The sequence below is a fragment of the Leptopilina heterotoma genome, unplaced genomic scaffold (genome assembly GCF_015476425.1).
Source record: "Leptopilina heterotoma isolate Lh14 unplaced genomic scaffold, ASM1547642v1 Lhet_40, whole genome shotgun sequence".
NCBI classification, from domain to species: domain Eukaryota; kingdom Metazoa; phylum Arthropoda; class Insecta; order Hymenoptera; family Figitidae; genus Leptopilina; species Leptopilina heterotoma.
The window spans coordinates 1,425,305-1,433,885 of NW_025111064.1; positions in this window are offsets into that span (position 1 = coordinate 1,425,305).

An 8,581-nucleotide genomic window follows, 5' to 3' on the forward strand; every position below is an offset into this window, starting at 1 on the left:
AATTTTGTATTTTTGTTGTTTTTTGACGAAATGGGCTGCCCAACAAATTCAGGCTTCATTTTTATGGACTAAAAAAATGTGCCAAATTTCAAGTCGATTAATAATAATTTTTTCGAGTTATCGTGGAGACAAATTTTTCTACAGACAGACGGACAGACACTTTTCTAAAAACCATTTTTTGGAATCAAGGGTCATGTAAAACGTAAAGATTTAGCAAAATTAGACATTGCTCAAAATCGCACAAATCCAAGAGTTTCTCATTATTTTTAGAATGTAAAAAGAAATTTTACGAAAAAAATTTAAAAAAGGCTGAATTTTCAAAAATATTAAGTTCCTTTTTGATCCTAATTTTTTATTTTTACCTAAATTTGGCATTTGATAGAAAAAAAGAAGGTTTCGATATGTTTTTAATGTTTCTTCATATTTATTAATTAATTTCAGATACATCAAATGCGTAAATACTCTCAGTATAACGATTATTAGAAATCTGTGTTCACTATTCTTCGAAATCTCTACATTGTTATGATATTTTATTCTTCCATACAATAGCCACAAAAATTTTTCAGTATTTTACAAAAAAAATATTCCAAAAATTAACAATGCAATGGTCAAGTAGATTTACATTTTTTTGGAAAATTTTTTAAATATACGATCACTGTTTTCCTAAGAAATTTAAAATAATCGCCAATTAGATCAAAATGATCCAAAAATAGAGATCAAATTATGATTTAATCTACTTTTTGAGAACAATTCGTTGCAATTTTCAGTTAACAGTGATATAAAAAGGCCTAGAATGAAAAAAGAATATATAAATTTTTATTTTATTTAAATAACTGCGCACAGTACGAGGAATCAAGTATGACTAATTCTTAAATAGTAATCGTTAATAGCGCCATAATTTAAGCCAACCTCTTAGCTGATTTGATTGGCTGATAGTCCTAAAAATTGATTCTCTGCTGAAGAAAAATTTAGAGAACTAAAAGGAAAAATTACATTTAAGAGAAAAGAGAATTATGGAGAATCAATGGAGAACTAAATAGAATCATGGAAAATCCAAATTTCGATTCGGGTTGAGTAAGTATTTTAAAGTCAGGTTATTTTAGTAAGTATAAAATAATTAATTCATTTATGTGATGAATATATTTAATTTAAACGGTTTTTAAATTTTTATATATTATATTAAAAATGTTAACAGAATATTTAAAATAGATAATATGGAAATAAAAACAATAGAAATAAAAGAAAATAAATGTTGTTATAAAAACAAATAATGAAATTTCAATAAAATGAATGTGTTTCCATTTACAAATGAATCTCGTTATAGGAAGAGGATATTTTTTGCTAATTTCTGAACAGGAATTGTTAATAGCATATAACTGTTAGATCCCTAGTAAAAAGGGATGATTTAATATTAAATAAAAGAGAAAAATGATCAAAACCCAAAAATTTCAGTCACATTCTGGGTAAATAACAGTTTATAAATTATTCCTGTCATTTTGAGGCAATCTTGATTCAAAATGTCCACCCCTACAACGGCGACACCACCTTGCTCTAGTTATAAAATTTTGTGGCGTTCTTTCAAGCATTTCAGGTGTAACCGTCTCAAGTGCCTCCGCCAGCCTTTGGTTAAGTTGCTCAATGTTCTCTAATGGGTTTCGGTAAATGTGTGCTTTCAAATAGCCCCACAAAAAATAGTCGAGTGGATTGAGATCAGGAGATCTCGGAGGCCACTCGACTTGAGAGCCAATTGAAATCAAACGTTCACCGAAAATTCTATGCAATTCCTCCAGATTTTGACGGGCGCTATGAGCAGGGTGACCATCTTGCATGAAGAACGACAAAATCTCCTCCTCCTCCTCATGAAGTCTATTTCTACATGGAGTGCCTGACATCGGCTGAAGGAGTAATCCTGGAGCCTGTAAAAGAAATATTTTATAAGTAATAAAAAGTTTTTTCAATCAATTTATTTTTATAAAAACAGAAGTTCATATTATTAACAATGATTTAAAGAGAATAATGATAATTTCAAAGTGGCTCACAATTTTGAATTAAATAAAAAAGGCTTAAAATCTGAAGTGTGAAAAAGTGTACACTAATCTAGTATACTAGTAAAAAAAGTTTAATTTCTTGACTTTAATTTGTTTTTAGGGACGCATGAATCTTCCACAAATCCCATTTGACATAATAACAAGTAACCGAAATTCACTTTGCTGAAGCACCAGTTGCCATAAGCTATATTCATTAGAATTATTATTTAATCTAATTTTCATTTTCTGGATGATTTATTAGCTCTAATATTTATTTTGCAGATATATTATTTAATAGAGATTTCGTTAGTCCGAAAAAACATTTGCCATTATTTTCATTTGTCCAAATAATTGTTTGGACTAATTTTCGATTCTCTGATATTTCATATGTTATAATTCCTATTTTTCTAAATCATTAATTAAAATTTTTTTTATTCGAAATGTTTTTTAACCCAAATATCAATTGCTCCAAATGTAATGAGTTAAAAATTAAATTCAATCGAAATGTCATTCGATATAATTACCATTGTCTCAAATAATTATTTACCAGTATTTACTTTTTTCAGAATTGTCATATTGTTTATGTGTATATATATATATATATATATATATATATATATGGGGCATTCTCCGTCAGATTTTCACTCAAAATTTTTTTTGTATTAAAATAATTTTTTTCGAATTCTATATGAAAAATAAGTAATTACGTGTTTTTTTATTTTTTTATTTGATCAAAATTATTAAAGTTATGATTTTTTTAAATTTAACATCTTCGGAAGCAAAGGATTTTTGAAACACTTTTAACTCCGTTATACCAAAAGATAAAAAATAATGTAATATATGAAAATAACTTGTTTTTTCTTGAATATTTCAAATATGTAATAAAAAATAACTTTAATAAAGCGAAAACATTAAATAAATTGAAATTTCGTCTAACATGTGACTTTTCTCAAAAGCGAAGTAATCGATTTTCGATTTTTTTCTTTCATTAGAACCACTTATAAATAAAGAAATTTTTCCCACTTATGCCAAAGTGGTGTTCTTTAGGGATCAAATTATATTTAAAATTATATCAGTCGTTGCACAGATTTTACAGAAGGAAATTAAGAAATTAACCACTAAACATTCGTTTTCTTTTGTTTTTGAAGGTTAAATTTTTAAAAAGTGTAAAAATCGAATAAAACTCTGTGCAACTACTGACATAATTTTAAATATAATTTGAACCCTAAAGAACACCACTTTGGCATAAGTTGGAAAAATTTCTATATTTATCAGTGGTTGTAATGGAAGAAAAAAATCGAAAATCAATTACTTCGCTTTTGAGAAAAGTCAAATTTTTGAAGAAATTTCAATTTATTTAATGTTTTCGCTTTATCAAAGTTATTTTTTATTACATATTTGAAATATTCAAGAAAAAACAAGTCATTTTCATATATTACATTGTTTTTTATCTTCTGGAATAACGGAGTTAAAAGTGTTAGAAAAATCTTTTGCTTCTGAAGATGTTAAATTTTAAAAAATCATAACTTTTATAATTTTGATCAAATAAAAAAATAAAAAAACACTTATTTACTTATTTTTCATATAGAATTCGAAAAAAATTATTTTAATACAAAAAAAATTTTGAGTGAAAATCTGACGGAGAATGCCCCATACATATTATATGGTTTGGATATTTTTTAATACGTTCTCTTTATTTGATTAAATGTCCTGAAGGGCACAATAACAATTTGCCCTAACAATAGTTTATTTACATTTCCTCTAATCACTATCTCTCTACCTGAGCTATTCTTCTCTCTCCTTGTTGTTTCATATCTTTCTCTCTCTCTTTCTTTCTTCATATCTTTCATCCCCTTTTATTCTCTCTTCCCTTCCTAATAATTTTGAGACGGAAACTGGTGGGGATGAGGATGGATTGAGCAGTTGGATGGAGAGAAAAAGGGCGACAGTATTAATTCGAAAGTAGATGTGCTGTCATGAGAGGGGATTTACGCTGATGCTCATAATAAGAAAATCACCAAGGAAGAATAAGAAATTATAAGTGTTGTGTTCTGCTGCTGCTTGACATTGCTCTTAAGAGCTGGGCTTCGGCCCTCTGCTGCTGAGTAGACCTCTGACCTTTCTTAAGGTAAGAAATTCTATATCTGTCCGAATGAGGTGATGAGGTAATACGGCTCTGCTGAGTTATCTAATTTACATTTAATCTAAGAAATGTGTATTATGCCGTTTTTTTATTTTACCTCAGCTATTCTACATTTGTAAAATATTTGACTGTACTATTCATCTTAATTTAAAAACAATAAATTCACACCTAAAAATAAATTTAAGTTCTCTTTATTGCAGTCACCACAAATGCGTTTCCCATTCCTCTGATTTTATACTTTCAATTAAAATAAACATGGTCCTTCGAGCCGGATACGCATTTAATGGTGATTACAATAAATGATACATTTAGTTTTAAAAATTTGTTCTTCTGTTACAGTTTGCTCTTTTACAATCCTTTCTTTCTTTTCTGTCAGTTCCGACTGAATCTCCTATTATTCTTGATCTTTATCTTTAATTTTATTCTATACATGGGATTATATTTTTGTTTTGTGTAATATTATTGAAAAATCGAAAATAATTGTTATGTTTAATTTTACCTGTTTAAATTTTGTATAATGAAAATTATAACTCTTTAAAATGGCTATTACCTCGAAAAAATTAGTCTTACAACAAAAGAGCCGCTCAGAGGAAATTGAAAGAGTTTCCTTAAGACTGCGCGAAAAGGATACAAATACTCTAAACCCACAAATTGTTCAGGCTAGACTTGATTTAGTTAACCGCGTATGGGACGAAGCGCGTCATACCAATCTCGACCTTTTGAGTCGAACTGATGATGACGCCAACCAATACGTCACTGACGAGATATTTTTTCAAATGGAGAGAGTTTATGAAAGTGTTCATGATGAAATATTTACCATATTGAACGGTTTCACAACTCCTTCGTCAAATAATCACCATAACCCCAATCGACTTGTAGATTATGATGATTATGTACCTTGTGCAAAATTACCCAAGCTCGATTTACCCACATTTTCGGGACTCCACGAAGACTGGGAAAATTTTTGTGACTTATTTACCGCGTTAGTTCATAATTCTTCTAGACTTTCAGATGCTACAAAATTTCAATATTTAAAATCTTGTCTGAAGGATAGTGCGGCTGATTTAGTCAAGGATGTCCCAATTTCAAACGCAAATTATTCATCCACGTGGCAGGCATTAAAATCTCGTTACTTTAACCCGTGTCTTATCGTAAATAACTACCTGAACGCGTTGTTCGATTTACCTCAAATGAAAACTGAGTCGGCTACAGAGTTACGTGCACTAATTGACAAAACACAATGCATCATTCGCGCCTTAATCAGTCTTAAGTTGCCGGTTGAGCATTGGGACATTTGGCTCGTCCACATTTTATCGAGAAAATTAGATCCAGAGTCTCGCAAGCTTTGGGAATCGGAAGTAAGTATAAAAGTCCGAAAATCCGCGTTAATAACAGCCAATTCATCAAACGACTCTGGTACGATGGACTTTTTTAAAACGTATTCTGAATTTTCCGAATTCTTAGAACAAAGAGCCCAGACACTGGTCATGATGGCCAGTGATTGTCGAGATACAGCGAATGTATCTACACCCAACAAGCCTCCGGTATCTTCAAAAAAGGCTTTCCACTCTAATTCCTCTTCCGATTCAAAGGCAAAGGAACGTAAATGTCCATCTTGCTCAGGTCAGCATAACCTTTGGTCATGCAATAAATTTCTAGCTAAATCTCCATATGATCGTAGAGACGCTGCTCGTCGACTAAGACTATGTTTCCTTTGTCTTATTCCACATGATTTTCGATCCTGTACTTCTACTCGCTTATGCTCTAAATGTCGTGGGAGGCATAATACTTTGCTACACACTGAAACTAAGACAGTGGAAGTGTCAGTTGTCCCAGATATTGAGGGTAAAGCGAAAGCTGAAACCACACAAGACACTGAGGCTCAGAAAAGTGTTCAAACACTTACCGCAAATATCTCCACTCCCCAAAGTTCTGTTCTCCTCGCAACTGCTCAAATAATGATAACTGGTCCATCCGGGACACAATGTAAGGTAAGAGCTTTATTGGATCAAGGTTCTGAATCATCATTTGTATCTGAATCTATCGTCCAATTATTGAATCTCAAGAGACAGAAAGCACAAGTCCAGCTTACTGGTCTTGGCACATCCGAGGTCGGTATTGCTAAATCCTCTATCATTTTATCATTGCGTTCTATTCATAATCCTAAACGTACCTTCGAAACAACAGCATTAGTTCTTCCAAAACTCACATCGCGACTCCCTTCAAGAGAAATTATAAACATTGATCCTAATTCGTTCTCGGGATTTTCCTTAGCAGACCCTAACTTCTTTAAACCCGATTCAGTAGATGCAATATTAGGCGCTGATCTCTACAATCAACTATTAAAACCAGGTTTGCATCGTTTCAGCCCATCTAAACTTATACCACAGGAAACAGCTCTAGGATGGATAATTTCCGGTCCCATACTAGCTAATTCATCCTCACATGCCATAACAGTATCTCAAACGCAGTGCCTTAATACGCAATGTACCACAGATGAGAGTTTACAAAAATGTCTTCAGAAATTCTGGGAAGTAGAGGAGTTACCTCCCTACAAGTCGATGCTTAATTCAGAAGATGAAACTTGCGAGCAATTGTTTCATACTACTCACAGTCGCGACCCTGACGGTAAATACGTAGTTTATCTCCCGCTTAAGTCTGAAATTCCTAATTTATCTGTCGAGACTCGGAATGCAAGCCTTGAACTCTCTAAAACACACCCATAATAAGTTTAAACGAGATCTTGAATTGGCTACGGCTTATAAGGACTTCATGAAAACTTACGAAGACTTAGGTCATATGGAGCAGGTTCCACTTTACGAATTAAAAAACTCTCAAGTGTGGTACATACCCCACCACGCTGTAATGGAAGAATCATTGTTAAAAAAGAAGCTTCGAGTAGTCTTTGACGCTTCACGTCGTACGTCAGAACGATTATGTCTTAACGATTTCTTAATGTCAGGACCCCCTCTACAAACAGATATTTCTTTGATACTACTAAATTGTCGTAAATACGAATATGTTTTTACTGCTGATATGGTAAAGATGTTTCGTCAGATTCGAATAAATCCTGATCATCAAGATTTACAACGAATCTTATGGTCACCCAGTTCAGATGAACCCCCGGTAGAGTATCGATTAAAAACCGTAACGTATGGCACTGCCTGCGCTCCATTCTTGGCCATGCGAACGATGAGACAATTAGCATTAGATGAACAGACCCGTTTCCCCCTTGGAGCTAAATGTATCCAAGAAAATACTTACGTTGATGACATTTATGCAGGTAGCTCGAAACTGTCGGTGGCTATACAAAAACGGAACGAATTAATAAATATGCTACTTTCAACTGGAATTGATCTTGATAAATGGTCTGCCAATCATCTAGAACTAATTCCCTGTCTTTCTCAACAACAAAAGAATGATAACTCAATGGGTAAACTTATTAATTTAGACGAGACAGTTAAGACTTTAGGAATACAATGGAAGCCTGTCTTGGATGAATTCAGTTTCCAATTATCCAATCACTTTCCTTCCAATTCGAATACGAAAAGAGAAATCCTTTCCTCGATATCGCGTTTGTTTGACCCCCTTGGATGGCTTTCCCCTATCACTGTCTCCGCGAAAATACTCATGCAAGACCTATGGATCTTAAAATATAACTGGGATTCAGTTTTAACTCCTGAACTCCTCGAAAGGTGGTCCAATTATTGTGAATCACTCTCTGCAGTACCGAATATCACTATAAGCCGATGGTTAGGTAATTGCGATAATTCATGTTACGAACTCCATGCATTCTCTGACGCCTCAAACCGAGCATTTGCTGCCGCAGTTTATTTAAAGGTAAAATCTAAAAATGGGGAATCTCGTGTGTCCCTTTTGTATGCAAAGACTAAAATAAGTCCAGTTAAAACCATCAGTATTCCTAATCTAGAACTAATGGGAGCAACTTTATTAGTCAAATTAGTAAATTATATTCAAAAGCTGGATTTTTTGCGAAACATTTCAGTATTTGCTTGGACTGACAGTCAAATAGTGCTTTGTTGGTTACGCAAACACCCCTGTACTTGGAAAACCTTTGTAGCTAACCGCGTGTCTTATATTTAAACAGAACTACCTTCTGCCGAATGGAGATATATATCTACAAAGGATAATCCCGCTGACCTCGCAACTAGAGGAATAAAACCATGTGAGTTAAAACAATCCGACTTATGGTGGCACGGTCCCAGTTGGTTATCATCCAAAAATGAAGTTTGGCCTGATCAACCTAAAGTTTCTCAAATCCTACATACTGAAAGGCAGAGACCCAATAACGAGTTACTTCTTCAATTCTCTACCCTTACTCGCCTTATTCGCGTAACTGCTTTCTGTATTCGCTTCTTTAAAAATCTACAGAGGTCAAAAAATGGAGAAT